Below are 21,255 nucleotides of genomic sequence, written 5' to 3'. Positions count from 1 at the left end.
AGCTAGAATGAGATTACGAAGTTGAAAACAGCAGCTGGGTGCTCCCAGGCTCCCTACCTCATAGAAGAATAGTCTGTAAAATGTTGACATTGTTTCTTTAAAACAATTTGATTCTGATTCTAATTGCAGTTGTGATAAATGCTCTCTTTTTAATCTCCCTCTAGCCCCTCTCCACTTTTTTGGGATGGGATTTCATGCTGACTTGAGTGGGCATGAGAGCAAATGCTTTGCTATGTCATGCAGGAAATCGAGGATTTAAAGTAATATTGTGTTTATTGGTGCAATTTCCTCTCTGTTCCTGCAGGGCTTTACTTTAAAGCAGGTGGGAAGAGGGGAAGAGCCCAGGCCTGCAGTAGGCCTGTTCCAGCACTTCCCTTAGTCCTCACTCATTGAGAAAGTATTCTCAGGCTGCGGAAGCACAGAATACAGTCATCAGTTTTCTTGTTTATTCGTTTATTCATATTCAGCATATGTTTACTGAATTATAGTGAAATCATGGCAGAGCTTGATGGAATTTAGAACTTCCTTCAACAGTTCTTCATTGTGTATAGTGAAAGACCATTGAAATTGTGCTCACAGTTATATCTGCCGGAGAGACAGAGCTGAGAGGAGAAAGAGCTCCTCTCTAAAGGCCCGTGAAAGTAGAGTTTCCATTTACAATTGCGCCCCTGGGGTTTCAGATTTCAGAACTGAGACAAATTCTAAGGGCAGAAAGTCCAGCTCTTTGTGCCACGCAAAGATTTATGCTAAGGCTGGGTGTGGTGGCTTATGCCTATAGTCCCAATACTTTGGGAGGGTGAGGCGGGAGGGTCGCTTGACACCAGGAGTTCCAGACCAGCCTGGGCAACATAGTGAGACCTCGTCTCTACAAAAAATTTAAAAAATTAATTGGGCATGGTGGTGTGTGTCTGTAGTCCCACCTACTCAGGAGGCTGGGATGGGAAGAACCCTTGAGCTCAGGAGTTTGGACTATAGTGAGCTATGATTACACTCCTGCACTCCAGCCTGAGAGACAGAGTGAGACCCTGTCTCAAAAAAAAAAAAATGCCCAATGGGGCAGTGAACACTATGCCCTGTGTGAGACAGTGGAGGAAGGCAAGGTTATACAAACAAGTGGTTACCAAAGGGTATCATAAAATCACTATGGTTTCCTAGTTCAGACAGATCTAGATTCAAATCCTGAGTCTAGCACCTGCTTGGGCACTTGAGTAAGTCAACTTCTCTTATTTTCCTCATCTATAAGATGACAATTGTAATGACCAACACGTTTGCTTTGGCCATTAAATTTGATGAGCGCCTGTGAGAAGGTTTGGTACACAGTAGGAGGCTGGTAAGTACAGGGTCTTTCATGCCACCTCACCCCAGCCCCCTCCCCAGCTGGAGGAAAGCAATCAATTGCACTTCCGTTTAAACCCTTTAGCTGCCTGACGTATGCTTAGAGAAAATTTTGCCAGCCTTAGTCTTTTCCTCTTCCAAGAAAAAAAAAAAAAAAAAAAAAAAAAAGAGCATTGAAAGGAGATAAATTGGGTAAAGAACACATTTTTCTTTATTTTTTATACATATGAGAGAAATATATGTATTCTCTATTATATGTGTGTGTGTGTGTGTGTGTATATATATATATGTATAAGGAAAACTTTGTCAGTAACTGAAGTGTTCATCTGTATGAAGGAAAGAAATCACAGTGTAAATTCACCTTGCCTCAAGTTCTGCAAAGCCAAAGTCAAACCATAATTTGGAAAGTAAGAATAAATTGGTCAATTTTTGGTAGAAGAAATATGGATTTTTCATATTGTTCCTCTCATGCCGTTGCTCTTAGGAACTCCCATAATAAATTCCTTCTTGCAGCTGAGTATCAGCCAAGGGTGGTCTGTGGAACCATGTGCCTAAAGGGAGTCCCTGCTTATCCAGCTTGCATTTCAGGCTGAGTAGTTGTTAGCAGAAGAGTGACACAGAGGCATTTCATCTTTACTCTTATGATACTAGCAAAGCATCGTTAGATTATAATTTCATATTATCCAGGGATTCGTTACCCCAGCCCAAGTTAATTGGCATGGCAAGTGTCTTATGAGAAAAATCTGCAGCGTTAGCTAAGTGTTTCTATATAAAACAGAGACAGTTGTGTAGATGGTTAGATGTCTTTATTCTTTGTTACTTCTCTTAGAGATTGAGAATTCAATTATTGAGGTGCTCAGGGTACAACTGTTTCAGCATCAGTAAATTCCGGTGTCTTCTGCTTCTTCATCTGACAAATGAGGACAATAATACCCACTCCCTAGAGTTGCCCCTGAGATCCAGAAGGAGCATGAAAGAGAAGGCACTCTCGTTGTGATGAGTTTGCTCTCATATTGGAAGCTGCAGAGAGACGTCTGCATTTCACAGAGATGCGCTGTGCCAGAGATTCTCAGCAAGAACAGGAGGGGGCGCTCGGGAGGCTTGAGGGGTGCTTTTCGCCCTCAGGCTGATAGAGAAGAGGAGGACGCTTGGTAGGTGTGGGTGGGTGTTGCTGGCAGCCCTGCAAAGTATGGGACAGTCCCATACAACACAGCCGTCATGCACCTCACATGAATTCTTAGTATTCTACCAGAAATTGACGTAGGTGAACCACCTGTACATAACTAACTGATCCTTGAACTCTGTTTTATAAACAGAAGTATTTTTGGTATTTTTGGGTGGTTTCAATATGCAGTGTTTTCTAGAAATGCATCTACTGTGTAAATCAAGGCAAAATTCGTTTGACTGAAACTTTACCCAGAGTTGTTTGCCATTTCAGAGAATCACATCACCAATGACACTACCACTCCTGTATCTGAGTCACAAATAACCCCCTCGGTTATCAGCTTGCATTTGAAGCTGCCTTGCTCACAGTGAGTTTACCTGTAAGTATTGGCATCTGACTGCTTCATCGTATCTGCTGCTGAAATTGTGCCTGAGCACCTATAAATTAAACTACATATTATTACAAATTACTTTCCTTTTATTTCTCCTTTGTATTAGAATTAGGACATTATATTGACTGGGATATACTACATGTAAATTTTTTTTCAAGATGATAAAGGAGGCCTTGCAAAATATTTGTTATACAAAGGGAAGTTTGATCAGGAAGCCTGAAACCTTCTGAACTAGGAGATCACTGAAGTTCCAGCATTCTGCGTCATGTCTGATTTGGATGCTGTGGTTTATATCGATTTAAATTAGGCTCATCTGCCTGGAACAAAATACCCAAGTAAGTGGCTTAAACATGACAGAAGTGTTTCTCTTTCCCAGAAATGAAGTACAAAGATAGGCAGTTGGGGCCAGCATGTCAATTCTAATGGTCATCCATCAGGGACCCAGCCTCCTTCTCTGTTCCTAGACCCTTATCCTTAATGCCAGGCTTCCATTTTCAAGGCTGTTGCATGATCCAAGATGATACTGGAGCTCCAGTCATCATGGCCACAGTTAAAGCAGGAAGCTAGGAATGGGAGGAAGGCAATAGGGTGCCTCACCTCTATCTGCCCCCTTATAAGGAGCTTACTCAGAAGTCCCATGCCACAACTTGTACTCACGTCACATTTGCCGCCCCTAACTGCAAGATAACCCAGGAAATGTAGTTTTCAAGCTGAGCACATTGTTCTCCATTATAAAATCAGAATTCTACAATAAGAAAGAAAGGGAGAAAGGATATTAGGGTGGCATTTACCACTTTCAGTTGGGGCTGCTGCTAGTGTTGTTGATATTCAAGTACCTCCCTCCCCAGGTTTAGGGAGCCCATTGTCATGAAAAGAACAAAGGCTACGAAGTCCAAGAGACCTGGGTCACATTATAACCCTTCCATTTACTTTTTATTAATATTTGGTGACCTTAGCCAAGTGACTGAGTCTGTTTGAGCCTCTTTTCCTCAGCTGTACAATGGAGATACAGGTAGTACCTACCCTCTAGGGTCATTGTGACGTTTAAATAAGAAATTGTAAAAGCCCTTAGTAACCATTCGCCTCTCCTCCCCCTCCACTCCTCCCACCTCACTCCCCCTTTCATTACACACTTCACAATAGCACTGTCCAGTGCTCTGTGAGGAAGCCCAGCACACTTTGTTGAGCAGAGAAAGCAGGTCTGCAGGAAAACACCAGCCTCACACCTGTCAGCTCTTGGCCAGTTGCTCTCCGGGAAGGATGCAAAGACAGCTGGCCTTAGTTTTTCTGGGCTTTTCTCCATCGTCCTTTCCGGCAGGGCCAGCCAGAGGCCAAAATCTTGAACATAGTCAAGTCGCTTTGCAGCATCTGCCTCCCCTGGCTGCACCAGGAAAGATCTGACCAGTGATTGTATGAACTGCTCGTCTGCTTCATTTCCAGAGAGGAAGTGCTTTTGAAATGATTTCGTTCGTGTAAGCACCATTTACCACCAAAAGGAACCAGGGCTCCTTGGAGAAATGATTGATTCCAGGGCTGGGGCAGGATACATACAAGATACGCCTAAGGCATCCTGTGCCAGCGAGCAGGGAAGCTCTCAGGACTACCAGGCCATGCCAGAAGGATGTAGAGTCCAACTTGAAGGAACTTTCAGTGGCCAAGGATGAGACAATTTGAGCATCAAAAAGAATAATGATTACAGTGTACTGAAATATCATACATACTAGAAATCCTCTTTAAATGATACTCAAAAACTTATTTTTTGGCCAATAATTTTTTTATTGATTTTTATTTTTAAAAATTGACATAACTGAACATATTATGGGGTACATAGTGATGTTTTGATCTATAAAATATATAGTGATCAGGTATATATATAATATGTATATACAGATATATATATTGTGAGTTTCTCATTTTTTTTTTTAATTGACAGGGAATAAGTCATTATTCTGAAATAAAGGTAAATAAAAGAATCAAGCATTAACCCTGCCTTTACTGGATGGTCTATGTTTCAGAAGAGTCAAATGGTTGATGGGCAAAACTTTATCTTTCTTTTTCTGAGACAGAGTTTCACTCTTGTCACCCAGGCTGCAGTGCAGTGGTGCAGTGGTGCGGCTCACTGCAACCCCCGCCTCCCAAGTTCAAGTGATTCTCCTGCCTCAGCCTGCCGAGCAGCTGGGATTACAGGTGTGCACCACCACGCCCAGCTAATTTTTGCATTTTTAGTAGAGACAGGGTTTCACCATGTTGGCCAGGCTGGTGTCTCAAACTCCTGACCTCAAGCGATCCGCCTGCCTCAGCCTCCCAAAGTGCTGGGATTACAGGCATGAGCTTCCGGGCCCAGCCTATCTTTATAGAAAAATCACAGCTTATAAAAGTAAGAAACATGATCAAACATGATTAAATTAGAAAACCGGCATTTTGCAACTCTTATTGAAATCTAAGCCACAATCATTAATGCTGCTAAAATCATTAGGTAAAGGGTGAGGGTGTTTTATGATGGATAAATCAGGATGACACCAGCTGAACCCGCTGGTCAATTTTAACATGGCCAAAAGCATAGCATCTAGATGTAAGGTTCCTCCAGGCATTATGCCATAGAAAATACATAACACCACCATGAAGTATTCTTGTCAAAAAAAATATTGAACCAAACCAAGCTTATGGACGGTCCTATCACTTTACAGGAAATACAAGGGATGAAAGAGTGTGTTAAGAAACGCTGTGAGGATACAATCTGCCATGTCCAGAATGTCGGAAATTCCACAGGATAAATGACTCTTTCTTCAATCAATAAGTAATACAAGATTAAAAAGTCAAAGAGGATATTGTTACAGGTTAAAATAAGTGTAAAAGATATTAAGACACAGAAGCCATATGCAATGTAAGGAGCATAATTTGATTCTGATTTAGACAACTAAATACAAAAAGACATCTTGAGACAATTGGAGGAACATGAACATGGATTGGGTATTTTAGATGATTTTAAGACATCGTCATAATGGTATTGTGCTAATGTTTTTTAAAAGTCTGTATCTATATCTAAGGGTAAAATAATACGATATCTAAGATTTACTTGAGAACTCTCCAGAAAAAAAAAATAGAGGTGAGGAGAGAATAAGTGGACTAGATGAAAAAACTCGGCCACATGCTACTGATTGACAGGAGACTGACAGTCTTTCTGGGCACCCATCCTCTGCCTGCTAGGGCCTCCCAATGATTCGTGACTGTGTATCATGACTGGGGAATATGATTCCTGCACTTGAGGTTAAAAAGAAGAGAAAGGGAGCTGAAGAAGTTAGGTGAAATCAGTGGAAAAAGAAAATGAACGGGCTTAATCAAAATTGGGTATTGCTTTGCTCACATACTTGAAAGCTTCAAGCAATGCAGGACTCAGGCCCCCAGGACTGTTCCTCCCTCACCTCCTGGTCCCTTTTTCTATATAATTCAGCCTTGGGAAGGCTTACTCCGCAGGATGCTCTGATCCCTCAAGGCCAATCACCCACTTATTGTTTCTGCCATCTCAGTGGAGAGAAGGTTCCTCTTTTCTAAGAAGACAGTAGAAGTCCCAGGATGAGGTCTCCCTGGTGGACTTGGATCACCTGCACAAACCTGAGCCCGTTCCTGTGTCCCAGGAATTGAATATGATGAGGAGCCTTGGCAAAGAAGACAAAAAGATGTCCCTCTATCACTTCACCATCTCCATCCTCCATTTCTTCATCTGTAAAATGGACAGTGCTGTCTACCTGGGGAATCAATGGGATCTATAAAATTCCTAGCACTCAATAATGTGATCAGCATAATGCTCTTACCTCCACCCTCACTGTTGGTTCTACTGCTATTACTTTACGTGGAGACAGAGCTTGTGCTACAGGTTCCCTTTGAGTTGGTATGTGTGTACCTCATGACAGCCACCTCATGTCACCACCCTCTTCCTCAGGGAGATCAGAGAGCCCTAGAATTGGTGAAACACCTGGTGAAGTGGGGGTTGCTACACAGAAATTGGGTAGGCCACCTCTTTATGTTTACAAAATGTGTTTAGTTGTCCAGATCGGTTGTGCTGCAGCACAAAGATGTGTGGTCAAAAATCTCTCTTTTCCAAAAACAATTATCTTAGGTCAAGCATGGCGGCTCATGCCCGTGACCCCAAAACTTTGGGAGGCAGAGGAGGAAGGGAGGCTTGAAGCCAGTTTGAGACCAGTCTGAGCAACATAACCAGCATAACCCCATCTCTACGAAATAAAAATACAAAAATTAGCCAAGTGTGGTGGTGCGTGCAGTCCCAGCTTCTAAGGAGGCTGAAGCAAGAGGATCACTTGAGCCCAGGAAGTCGAGGCTGTAGTGAGCTATCATTGTGCCACGGCAAGCCAACCTGGTTGACAGGGCAAGACCCGTCTCTAAAATAAATAAATAAACAAACATTTAAAAACACACATCTTATCATCTTATTATGAATATCTGTAGTCAAGCAATTTGGCAGCTTGATTCACTTGTCTCTATTGAACATCTGGCTTGTGGTAACACAAGTTGAGGAATTCTTAGTGTTTTGTCTTTCTAACCTTGAATAGAAGTCATGTGCAGAGGCCAAGAGCTCAGCATTCACCCTGTAAAAAGAATCTGGTGAAGTAGATCAAGAACATAGGCTTTAAGGCAATCCTAAGCAAAAAGAACCAAACTAGACCAGGGGCAGTAGCTCACGCCTGTAATCCCAGCACTTTGGGAGGCCGAGGCCAGTGGATCGCTTGAGCTCTGGAGTTCAAGACCAGCCTGGGCAACATGGTGAAACCCTATTTCTACCAAAAATACTAAAAATTAGTTGGGTGTGGTGGCTTGCACCTGTGGTCCTGAGGGGTGAAGCCAGCTGGGCTTCTGGGTCGGGTGGGGACTTGGAGAACGTTTCTGTCCAGTTAAAGGATTGTAAACACACCAATCAGCGCTGTGTGTCTAGCTAAAAGTTTGTAAACGCACCAATCAGCACTCTGTAAAAACACACCAGGTTGTAAATGCACCAATCAGCACTCTGTAAAAACGCACCAATCAGCACTCTGTATCTAGCTAAAGGATTGTAAATGCACCAATCAGCACTCTGTAAAATGGACGAATCACCACTCTGTAAAATGGACCAATCAGCAGGATGTGGGCAGGGCCAAACAAGGGAGTAAAAGCTGGCCACCTGAGCCAGCAGAGCCAACCCTCTCTGGTTCCCTTCCTTGCCGTGCAAGCTTTGTTCTTTGGCTCTTCACAATAAATCTTGATGCTGCTCACTCTTTGGATCCACACTACTTTTATGAGCTATAACACTCATCACGAGGGTCTGTGGCTTGAAGTCAGCGAAACCACGAACCCACCAGGAAGAAGCTCCAACTGTAAGAGCTGTAACACTGACTGCGAAGGTCTGCGGCTTCGCTCCTGAAGTCAGTCAGACCACGAACCCACCAGAAGGAAGAAACTCCAGACACATCTGAATAGCTGAAGGACAAACTGTGGACACACCATCTTTAAGAGCTGTAACACTCACTGGTGGCAAGGGTCCGCGGCTTCATTCCTGAAGTCAGCAAGACCAAGAACCCACTGGAAAGAATAAATTCCGGACACAGTCCCAGCTACTGAGGAAACTGAGCCACGAGAACTGCTTGAACCCTGGAGGCAGAGGTTGTAGTGAGCCAAGATCACACCACTGCACTGCAGCCTGGGTGACACAGCAAAACTCTGTGTCAAAAAAACAAAAGAAGACATACATGCAGCCAACAAACATGGAAAAAAGCTCAACATCACTAATCATTAGAGAAATGCAAATCAAAACCACAATGAGATACCATCTCACGCCAGTCAGAATGGTGATTATTAAAAAGTCCAGAAACAACACATGCTGACAAGGTTGCAGAGAGAAGGGAACATGTACACTGTTGGTGGGAATGCAGATGAATTCAACCATTGTGGAAAGCAGTATGGCAATTCCTCGAAGGGCTAAAAAGCAGAACTACCTTTCAGCCCAGCAATCCCATTACTGGGTATATAACCAGTAACATAAATCATTCTGCCATAAAGACACATGCAAGTGAATGTTCACTGCAGCACCATTCACAATCGCAGAGACATGAAATCAACCTTAATGCCCATCAATGACAGATCAAATAAAAGAAAATGTGGCACATATATACCACGGAGTACTATGCAGCCATAAAAAAGAATGGGATCATGTCTTTTGCGGGAACGTGGATGGAGCTGTAGGCCATTATCTTTAGCAAACTAACTCGCAAACGGAAAACAAAATACCATATGCTCTCACTTATAAGTGGGAACTAAATGATGAGAACTCATGGACGCGAAGAAGGGAACAACAGACACTGGGGCCTACTTGAGGGTGCAGGGTGGGAGGAAGGCAAGGAGTAGAAAAGATAACTGTTGGGTACTAGGCTTAGTACCTGGGTGATGAGACAATCTGCACAACAAACCCCCTTGACATGAGCTTACCTATGTAACAAACCTGCACATGCACCCCTGAGCCTAAAATAAAAGTTAAAACAAGAAAAGAATTGTCTAGCTAACCAGTAATGTGTTTGGCGTATTAATGATTATGGAAAAAAACATAAAAATAACATTGGCTTTGGAAGCAGACGGACAAGCACTGTCCTCATCCGTAAAATGGGGGTTAGAATGTGGCTGTGAAATTTGGAGGAGGAAACTGGGTTGTTCCCAGCTTGGGGCGGGCCAGCCGCAAAGGGCAGCTCCCTTTCCTCCTGTGCTGAGCTGGTCTGAGGCATGGTGTGCCCTTGAGGGCAGCAAGTGGGGGCTCTTGGCGGGACGGAGCTGTGCGGCTCTGGTTCCTTTGTGCTGCCCCTTTGTTCACCATCTGCCTGGCCCAGGGTGCCGTCTGCTATCTGGGCCCAGCCTGCTCCGCCTCCCTAGGCTCGGGCTGCGCAGGGCCTCCCTCTGAATAACGCCGAGGACGCCTGCGGGGTGCGCCAGCCTCTGCTTGGAGCCTGCCCCTCGGCCCCTCTCCCTCGGAGCCAGACTTTCCTGGATTCCCTTGCTGCCTCGCTGCTCCACCCCAGGCCTGCCTCCGCGCTGTTTCCTCACTGTGATGGTTCTGACTTTGTGTAGGAACTGACCAGGCCTGGAGGCACGAGTGTGTCTGGATTTACAAGAATGTACTGAGTTAATTTTGTCCGCTGCGCGTTGTTCTCCTTCTTCTTCCGTTTTTGGACGTCGACCCACCCTCCGTGTTTAGGTGGTGTTCATTAACGAAGTTCCTCTCTGTAGTTTTGTTGCAGTGACTCTGTGGATGTTTCCTCAGTTAGGCTCTGCAGAGAGAGAGCTGGTGGGCCGAGGGTGCGTGATTATGTACAAGGGGCCTGGGGAGGGTAGGAGGAAAAATGGAGAAGAAAACAATATTTTCAAATAATTGGGGGAAACAGTTCCGTTTTTATTTGCATATATAACCTGAGGCTTTGAACATTTAGGTTTTAATATTTCACAATAAAATGAGCAAGAATCCAAAATAATGATAATAATAAACAGACTTGTCTTCACAGAGAAAGAAATCAAATGAGTTCCTTGTAGAAGAATTTTACCTCCATTGTGCCTTTGACCATCACTGATAGCCCTGTGCGGCAGGTAGCATTATCACCACAGCAGAGCACAGGAAAGGAAAGCTCAGAGAAGGTAAGTGACTTGCCTTAAATCACACAGCTGGCAAATGGCAAAGGCTAACTCAGACCCGGGATTTTCTGGCTCCAAACCCTGTGCTCGCCTCAACAGGCTCACCCAGTCCCCTGTGAGGCATGGAGCCCTGTGGGTGTAAGTCTTGTGTTGTTCGCTCATTGATGGGTGATGTGACCTCGGTGGGAAAGTCCTGCCAGGCCTCAGCCTCCTTCCCTGTAAAGCAGGGATATTACTCATCCTATTGCAGAAGGTACTCCTAAGCCTTAAGTGAAATAATAGATAAGGAGGGATTGTTAAAGGTATCTGTACCTTTAACCAGCTGTTCTCTGTGTGGATGCTGCTTTTTATCCCAAGCCTGTGAACCCTGTAATTTCTTGTAACAGGTGACTTTCGCAGTCCAGGCATGCGCTACAGTGGCTGAGGGATCTCCTCGCCCTAGAGAAGAAGAGAAATGCAACATCTCTGGCCAGGGTGCAGGAAGCCCAATGGGATGGCTTCGAAGAGGAGGAAGGAAGCCACAGTGAGGAAGAAGAGGGGATGAAGATTCAAAGTACAGGTGGCCACAGGGAAGGGCAGGAGAGATGACTCCGGCCTTGGAGGCAGAGCCAGGGAAGAGAAAACACACAAATGAAAGAAAGAAAGCCACAGCAAGGAAGCCACCTCAGCGTCTTGACTTCCCAGCAACTCCGGGTGCCCCACAACACATGGCACGGAGCCCACTGGGTGTTCCCAGTGCTTTTCAGAACCCACCCCAAAACAGCGAGGGTCTCCAACCAGGGAAAGAAGAATTAAAGCTGCCAAGACCCCATTTTGTTTTTCCGTAAGTATCCAAAAGGGCATTTTATACTTCTGTTAACATTCTATATTTTTTTGTATATATACATTTCATTGTCCATTTCTTTTTCTTTTGTGTGTGTGTGTGTGTGTGTTTTGTTTGTTTGTTTTGTTGTTGTTGTTTGAGACAGAGTCTCATTTCTATTGCCCAGGCTGGAGTGCAGTGGTGCAATCTCGGCTCACTGCAACCTCTGCCTCCTGGGTTCAAGTGATTCTCTCGCCTCAGCCACCCAAGTAGCTGGGATTACAGGCATGCCCCACTAGGTCTGGCTAATTTTTTTTGTATTTTTAGTGAGACTAAAGATTTTAGTGGGTTTTGCCATGTTGGCCAGGTTGGTTTCAAACTCTGGGTCTCAAGTGATCCACCCGCCTTGGCCTCCCAAAGTGCTGGGATTACAGGCATGAGTCACCGTGCCCATTCCCATTTTATAAACTGAGTTATTTGTTGTCTTATTATTGAGCTGTGAGAGTTGTTCATAAATTCTGGATACAAGTCACTTACCAAATATGTGTTTTGCACATATTTTCTGCCCACTGTGGCTTATCTTCTTACAGTCATAGTAGCCTTTCAAAGAACAGAAACTTTTCATTTTGATGAAGTCCAATTTATCAATTTTTCTCTTAAGGTTCATGCTTTTTATGTTCTCTTTAGGAAATATTTGCCTGTCTTAAAGTCAGGAAGATGAAGATTTGACATTAACTGTAGGATCCATTTTGAATTAATTTTTGCATATGGTTCAAGTTAAAGATTAAGATTTTTTTTTGTGCATGTGGAGGTCCAAATGTTTTAATATTATTCGTTGAAAAACCTATGCTTTCTCCATTGATTGATTGTGGAACTTTGTTGAAAATAAATTGCCTATATATGTATAGGTCTATTTATGGTTTCTATTCTGTTCCATTGATCTATATGTCCACTCTTATGCCAATTCCACACTGTCCTGATTATTATAATAAGTTATGAAACCGGGTAGTGTGAATCCTCTAACTTGTTCTTCCTTTTCAAAATGGTTTTGGCTACTATCGGTTCTTTGTTTTCCCATATGAATTTTAGAATCAGCTTGTAAATTTTGAAAAGCCTCCTGGAATATTGATTAGGATTGTGCTGAATTTATACATCAGTTTCGGGGAATTGATGTTTAATCTTGAGTCTTCTGATTTATGAATACGGTATGTCTGTTCATTTATTTGAGTCGTCTTTGATTTCTTTCATACATATCTTGCACATACTTACTAAGATGCATCCCTTTGTATTTTTTGTTTGTTTTTTGAGATAGGATTTCTCTGTATCACCTAGGCTGGAGTGCAATGGTGTGATCTTGGCTCACTGCAACCTCCGCCTCCCGAACTCAAGCTATCCCCCAACCTCAGCCTCCCGAATAGCTGGGACTACAAGTGCACACCACGATGCCTGGCTAATTTTTGTAGTTTTTGTAGAGACGGGGTTTCCTCATATTGCCCAGGCTGTTGTCGAACTCCTGAGTGCAAGTGATCCACTGGTCTCAGCCTTCCAAAGTGTTGGGATTATAGGCGTGAGCCACCATGCCAACTATTTTGCTTTTGTGCTCTGATAAATGGTACTGTTTTATAAATTTTATTTCTAATCATTTGCTTGTAGTATATACAAATACAGATTTTTGTATATTGACTTTGTTTCCTCTGATGTTGCTACATTCTCTTAATAGTCTTAATTGGTTTTTTGTAGATTCTTTAGAATTTTTTACCCACATGATCATGTTGACAAATAAGGACAGTTATATTTCTTCCTTTCTAATCTGAATGCCTTCTATTTCTTTTCTTTGTCTCATTGAGCTTGTGAGGATCTCTACTATGATGTTGAATAGAAGTGCTGAGAGTGAATATTTTTGTTTTCATTCTTGGGGGAAAGCCTTCAGTTTTTCACCAATGGTATGAGTTTACCTGTAGGTTCTTAATAGATACCCTAATCAGGTTGAGAAATTTCTGTTTATTCACTTCTATTAGTTTGCTGATCATTTTTTTAAAGTCATAAATGTGAATTGAATTTTGTCAAATACTTGTTCTGCAACTATTGAGATGCTTACATAGTTTCTTCTTCTTTTTCTTTTTCTTTTTTAGTCTGTTGATACTGTGAATTACCTTGGTTGATGTTTGAATATTGAGCCAACCTTGCATTCCTGGAATAAACCTTACTTGGTCATGATCTTTTAAAATATATTATTGGGGCTGGGTGCAGTGACAGCTCACATCTGTAATCCCAACACTTTGGGAGGCTGAGACAGGCAGATTTCTTGAGCTCAGGAGTTTAAGACCAGCCTGGGCAACATAGCAAACTCCATCTCTACAAAAAATACAAAAATTAGCTGAGCATGGTGCCTGTAGTCCCAGCTACTTGGGAGGCTGAGGTGGGAGGATCTCTTGAGCCTCAAAGGTGGAGGAGGTTGCAGTGAGCTGAGATTGTGCCACTGCACTCTAGCCTGGACAACAGAGGGAGGCTCTCTCTCTCTCTCTCTCTCTCTCTCTACGTGTGTGTGTGTGTGTGTGTGTATATATATATATATGTATTTTGATTTTTTATATATATATACACACATATATATGTATTTGGATTAGATTTACTAAATTTTAAAGAAATGTTTGCATCAGTGTTCATAATAGTCTGTGGTTTACTTCCTTTTCATGTTGTCTTTGGTATCAGGATAGTGCTGGCCTCAGAATGAGTTGGGAAGTGTTCCATCCTCTTCTGTTTTCTGGAAGAGTTTGTGTAGAACTGATCTTATTTCCTTCTTAGACATTTGGTAGAAATCACAAGTAAAACCCACTGGGATTGAACTCTTTTTGTGAGAATATTTTAAACTCTGAATTTAGTTTATTTCTACATAGAGAGCTATTCAGGTCATATATTTCTTGTCAAGTGAGTTTTGGTAATTTGTATCTTTCAGAGAATTTGTCCATTTCATCTAAGTTACCAGTTTTATTGATACAAAGTTGTTTGTAAAGTTGTTCATAAAAGTGGCATAAAATTTTTCCTTTATTTTTCTTTTAAATATTTATTGGATATTTATGAGTAATGTCTCTCTCCTGTTTCATTCCTCATAGTGATAATTTGTATCTTTTCTCTTTTTTTCTTGGTTTGGCTAGATGTTTATCAACTTTGTGTATCTTTTTTTCAAAAAACACTTCATTATTTTTATTCTTTCTCTGTTTTTAATTCCGTTTATTCCTGTTATTCTCTTTATTGTTCCCTTCTTTCTGCTCACTTTGGGATTACTTTATTCTTTTTCTAGTTGCTTAATGTAGAATATATTATTGATTTCAGGCCCTTTCTGTTTTGTAATATCAGCATTTTGTAACATAAATTTCTCTCTAAGCATTACTCTAATTGAAAAAGCTATAGAGTATGTTGTGTTGTGTTTTTATTATCATTCAATTTAAAATAGGTTTAATTTTCCTTGTAACCTTTTCTTTGACTTATGAATTATTTAAAAATGCATTGCTCAATTTCCAAATATTTGTGTATGTTCCAAATATCTTTCTGTTTGATTATATTTAACTGATTTCTGGTTTAATTTTGTTCAAATGATTATACTTTTTATGATGTTGTTTTTTGTAAACATGTTGAGATTTGTTTCATGGCATAGAATATGGTTTATTTTCATGTTTGTTCAATGTGCACTTGAAAAGATTGTGTATTCTACTATTTGGGTTAGACTGTGCTATAAATGCCAATTAGGTCATGTTGGTCGATCTTTGCGTGACTTCAATATATTGAAACTTGTTTTGTGGTTCATTATATGGTCTATGTTGCTGAACATACCTTATGGGATTGGAAAAATAATATGTATTTTTTGTTATTACAGATTTCTTTGTGGTTATTATTTACTAAGAGAGAGAGTAAAAATCTTTACTTATAACTTAGAAATTGTCTATTTTTCCTTTAATTCTGTATAATTTTGCTTCATAAATTATAAAGCTGTTATGTTGAGTATATACATTTTTATGATTCATTTTATGATGTTGAATATATACATATTTATAATTCATACGTCTTCCTGATTAGTTTACCCATTTATAATTATGAAATGACCCTTTTTTTAATCTCTGTAACATTTTTTCTGCCATTAAGATAGCCACCATAGCTCTCTTATGCTTAGCGTTTACCTGCTGTATTTTTAAAAATCTGTTTTCTTTCAATCGCTCTGGATTTTTATTTTTAAAGTGCATCTCTTAGTTGCACTTAGTTTTTAAAGTACTCCTCTTAGTTTGCACTATTTTTTAGTATACTTTGACAATCTCAGCCTTTTCATTAGAGGGTTACTCAAAACATTTGGTGTAGTTATTTATATAGTTGAATTTGAATTAATAACTTTATGATTAGTTTTCTGTCTCTTTTTTTAATTTTTAAATAATTTTTCTTTTCCCCCTTTTCTATTTTATTTCACTTTGAATCCTTTTTCTAGCATTTCATTTAAATTCATCAATTGGCTTTTATCTATACGTCTTTGCATTTCTTTTTGTTAGTTGTACCAGGAATTACAATATATATCCTTAACTTTTCATGGTTTATTTAAAATTAATATTATACCACTTCATGAAAATATGGTACAATATTTTGCAGCCTCATATGTCTTAGTCCACCTAATTTCATTCTTTATGCCATAGTTCTCATAGTATTACTTCTACACACATTATAAATCCCATAAGATAATATACTTTTTTGTTTAAACAGTTCTATGCATTTCAAAGAAAAGAGAGATCATAATAATAGTCGTTTTATTTACACAAATATTTACAACTTTTGATACGTTTCATTCCTTCCTAGATATCCGAGTTTTCATATAGTATCATTTCCCTTCACCCTGAAGAATTTTCTCTGCCTTTTTTGGTCATGTAGTCCTGCTAGCGACAAGTTCTCTTAGTCTTCTTTAACTAAAAATATCTTAGTTATCCGAAGAATACTTTCACTAGATGTTGAATTCTGAGATGACAGTGTTTTTCTTTTGGCTCTTAAAAAAATGTTTCACTGTTCTCTGGCTTCCACAGTTTCTGATGAAACACTCATTGATATTCAAATCATTGCTCCTCTATAAGTAATGTGTCATTTTTATCTAACTGCTTTCAAGATTTTCTCTTTATCTTTGGTTTCATCAATTTAACTGTAATATGCCTAGATGTGATTTTCTTCTTATCTATTCTATTTTTGGTTCTCTAAGTTTCTTGAACCTTCAAGTGTATATTTTTCACCAAATTTGAGCCATTTCCAGCAATTATTTATTTGAATATATTTTCTGCTGCATTTTCTCTCTCCTCTGGGATTCCAACTACACCTATGGTGGATCTTTTGATACAGTCTTACAGGGTCTGGAATCTTTGTTCACTTCTTACAATCTTTTCTTCCCCTTTCTGTTATTCAGATTGAAGACTTTCTCCTGATCTATCTTCAAGTTCATTGGTTCTTCTTTTATTTCCATTCTTCTGTTAAGCCCATCAGTACCTTTTTTAAAAACTTCAGAGATTATACTTTTCATTTGTAGATTTTCCATTTGGGGTGTGTGTGTGTGTGTGTGTGTGTGTGTGTACCTGTATGTGTGCTGTGTTTTCATATATTTTCCTCTACTTGCTTGAGCACAATTATAATAGCTGCTTTAAAATTTTTATATGCTCATTTTAACATCTGTGTTATCTCAGGGTTGGTCTTTGCTGATTTTCTTTTTTTCTTGATAATTGGTTAGATTTTTCTGATCTTCATGTGTCAAATATTTTTGGATTGTACCCCAACATTGTGAACATTATATTCACAATGTGAATGTGAAAAACACTGTCATCTCAGAATTCTACTTCCAGTGAAAGTATTCTTTCAGGAATAAAGAAGAAAACTATTAAGAAGATATTTTTAGATAAAGAAGACTGAAAGAACTTGTTACTGACAGAACTATATGACAAAATAAAAAGCAAAGAAAATTCTTCAGAGTGAAGGGAAATTCTACTACCTGAAAACTCAGTTCACTTATTTTTTTCCTAACTCGGATGCTCACAATCTGCCCAGGTATGCATGGATCAAGGGCTATGCAGAAATTAGGGTAGAGATTTTGCACAGAATTTGGGACTTCTCCTCTCTAGCTGTGTGCTTTACAGAATCCCTTCTCACTTCTCAGTGGCTTCAGTTGCCCTGAACTCTGTCCTCTAGTTTTTTTTTTTTTTTTTTTTCATTTCATTCAAGAGAATTAAATCGTTTATTGATTACACATGATAATGGATGATACACAAGCTTCATTCCCATCTATAATTTTATCTGGTACCATTATTCAATTTAGATATATCGCATAGGATGTGCCAACAATCACTTTTATAACCAATAATTCCATGATTTTGCTTGGGTAATCCCTTTCAATGGTGAACTTCAGGTCACAGCAGTAACTATCAGTTCAACTACACCAAGGTTTCCAAAGACAATGGCTTCTCCACCCAAGCAGATTGTATATAAATTCCAAATAGAACCTGGCATCATCCTGAAGGAATTCTAACTTCACACTGTTGGGAAAATTTGCCAAGATGGCTTCAGAGTAGACTAACTTTACACAGCACATTAAAAAAAAAAGACATTTATTCAGTGTCACGATCCGACTATTACATTTAGCAATCAACAGCATGGGTGCAAAAAAAAAAAATCTACATTAAAACCCTTTGTTGGAATGCTTTACACTTTCCACAGAACAGAAACTAAAATAACCTGTTATACAATTAGTCACAAATACAGTCCTTGAGTTTTTTGCCCATACACATGAGTATTTGTCTAAAACATGTCTTCTTTGTAGCAACTAGGCCCTGCCACCACTGTGCTTGACTGAGTTCACAAATCTGTTGTAACCTGTAGCTTCCTTGTCATTTCTCTGGCTCTCCTCTCCTGCTAAGCTTTGTTTCCTAATTAAAATCTTCTGCCACTGCCATAGTTACTGCTGCTGCTGGAACCACCATAGCCATCTTGGTTTCATGGTTTTGCAAAGTATTGGCCTCCACCACCATAGGGGCCAGAGCTTCTGCCTCCAAAATTTCCTCCCTTCATGGGTCCAAAATTTGAAGACTGGTTGTTATAATTGCCAAAATCATTGTAGCTTCCACCACCTCCAAAATTGCTTCCATCATTACCAAATCCATTATAGCCATCCCCACTGCCACCATATCCACCACCACCACAGCTGCCATCAAAGCCACCACGACCACTGAAGTTTCCTCCACGACCAAAGTTGTCATTCCCACCAAAACCACCTCCACGACCACCACCAAAGTTTCCAGAACCACTTCGACCTCTTTGGCTGGATGAAGCACTAGCTGCCTCTTGCTTTGACAGGGCTTTCCGAACTTCACAGTTGTGGCCATTCACAGTATGGTATTTCTGAATGGCAATCTTATCCACGGAGTCATGGTTGTCAAAGGTTACAAAAGCAAAGCCCCTTTTCTTGCCACTGCCTCGGTCAGTCATGATTTCAATCACTTCAATTTTTCTATACTGTTCAAAATTATCTCTTAGGTGATGTTCTTCAGTGTCTTCTTTAATGCCAGCAACAAATATCTTTTTCACAGTTAAGTGGGCACCTGGTCTTTGAGAATCTTCTCTTGAGACAGCTCTCTTTGGTTCCACAACTCTTCCATCCACCTTGTATGGCCTTGCATTCATAGCTGCATCCACCTCCTCCACAGTGGCCTATGTGACAAACCCAAAGCCCCTGGAGCTTGGTGTTTGGATCTCTCATTACCACACAGTCCTGGAGTGTTCCCCATTGCTCAAAATGGCTCCTCAGGCTCTCATTGGTTGTTTCAAAGCTCAACCCTCCAATGAAGAGCTTCCTTAGCTGTTCGGGCTCTGTAGGAGACTCTGACTTAGACATGAGGGCAGGGAGAAGAGAGACTTTAAGGATGCTTCTTCCGTGGCGTCCACAGGCAGAAAAGGGTCCTCTAGTTTTTTTCAGGCCAGAAAGACTATTGGTTTTCTAGCAGAGATTTAGCTACTTTGTGTAGTACTGATTTAGACCTAGAACAAAGGCTAAAAGCCACACGTGTGAGTAATTCAATCTGTGCCATTCATGTTTTCCAAGTGTAGATGCCTCTCCAGAATCTACCTGCTTACCATCATTCTTCAGGCCCAGGTCATTTTTTTTTTTTTTTTTTATGTTTATCCAAGTTTATATTGTTCTCTTTGGGAGGATCAGATCCATTGGTCATATTGGCAGTGAAAATCTCCTTTTGCCTTTGTTTTGTCTATATACTTACTTCTGTTATATTTATTTTAGGCCTGTTTGACATATGTATGACAAAATGTGTCCAACATAAAATAAACTTTTATTTTGCCGAGTTCTAACAACGTTGAAATGAACACCTCCTCCAGTTTTCCATAAAAAAGGGTTCACTCTTGTGTGTTCTAACATTTCTGAAGGGCAGACCTTTGCAGGACACTTTCCCACAACAAAGGTAAAGCCATTAGCTCAAATTAGGAGACTACTGAGTGGGAAGAACTTGAAAGGAGCCATACTAGGTAAACAACGCCCCACTCCATATTGGGAGACTTGCCCCTTGCAACCCCCTTAGTTGATTCATTTACTCATTAATACTTATGGAACACCTCATATGTGTCATATGTGGTGCTAAGTGATAGTGAAATGGTTAGCAGCAATTTACTAGGGGAGCCAGATGTTAAACAACAGCCCACAGATACAGAATTTTAAACTGTGATTGGTGCCATGCATGAAAAGCATTGATGCTACAAGAATGCATAATGGGGAACTTGGCCCAGCCTGAGAAGTCACAGAAGGCTTCCCTCAGGAGCAAGAAGTCATTTAAAAGGAAGTAAAAGCTAACTGTGTGTGCTAGTTGGGGTAGTTCCAGTTAGAAGGAACAGCATGTGTGAAGATCCAGAGGTCAGACGGAGGATTGAAAATGCAAAGAATGGGGAGCAGTCTAGTGAGCTAGAGCCTGAAGGACAGTGAAAGTGAGTAGCACAAGATAAATCCATAGAGGACAGAGTCATGGCCAGGCAAACTTTGTGGTCCAGTTTAGAAATATGTTTTTCTTTTTCTTCTCTTGCCTCATCTTCCTTCTCCTTTTACCCTTTGTTGAAAATGAAAATAACCTATAGATTTATTCAAAGAAAACCCAGTGACCCTCTCTTGCCCCCTCCCTGTCCAACTCCATAGCGACAACCACCATCGAGGTTTCTAGAACTATTTCACAAACACAAAAACATATGTGGAAATGTATAGCTTCTTCTTAAAAAAAACTGATATGCAGCAAGAAGGGAGATGGGGTTCTATATACAATGTTTTGAACCTTCACTTGCTTCATTTGATAATATACAAAGAGACTTTTCCACATCAACACAGTTAGATGTACACCAATATTTTCAAGAGCTGCACGGTACTCCAGTGGACAGACATGCCATGATTTATTTACTCAGTCCATGATTGATGGATATTTTAAGTTTCTTCTATTCTTTGTTGTTACAAACAATGTAGCAATGAACACTCTTGTAAAGACATATTTGGACACAGGGAGGGGAACAGCACACACTGGGGTCTGTCAGGTGGTTGCGGCAAGGGGAAGGAGAGTGTTAGGACAAATACCTAATGCATGCAGGGCTTAAAACCTAGATGATGGGTTGATAGGTGCAGCAAACCACCATGGCACATGTATACCTATGTAACAAACCTACACATTCAGCACATGTATCCCGGAACTTAAAGTAAAAAAAAATATATATAAAATATATATTATATTTAAAATATATATATTTTAAAGACATATTTGGGTACATTTGTGAGTATATGTGTAGGATAAATTAGTTCTGGTGGAATTTCTTGGTGAAAAAAGTATGCACATTTACAATTTTTATAGA

General features: G+C 40.4%; 1 pseudogene; it reads right to left on the bottom strand.

The window, feature by feature from the left end:
* Nucleotides 1–17,578: 17,578 nt before the first annotated feature.
* LOC100998571 lies at nt 17,579–20,989 on the bottom strand (annotated as a pseudogene).
* Nucleotides 20,990–21,255: the final 266 nt, after the last annotated feature.

Source organism: Papio anubis, chromosome 2 (genome assembly GCF_008728515.1).
Source record: "Papio anubis isolate 15944 chromosome 2, Panubis1.0, whole genome shotgun sequence".
Taxonomy (NCBI): domain Eukaryota; kingdom Metazoa; phylum Chordata; class Mammalia; order Primates; family Cercopithecidae; genus Papio; species Papio anubis.
Note: the sequence above shows the minus strand (reverse complement) of the source record. Positions and strands in the feature narration are given on the sequence as shown.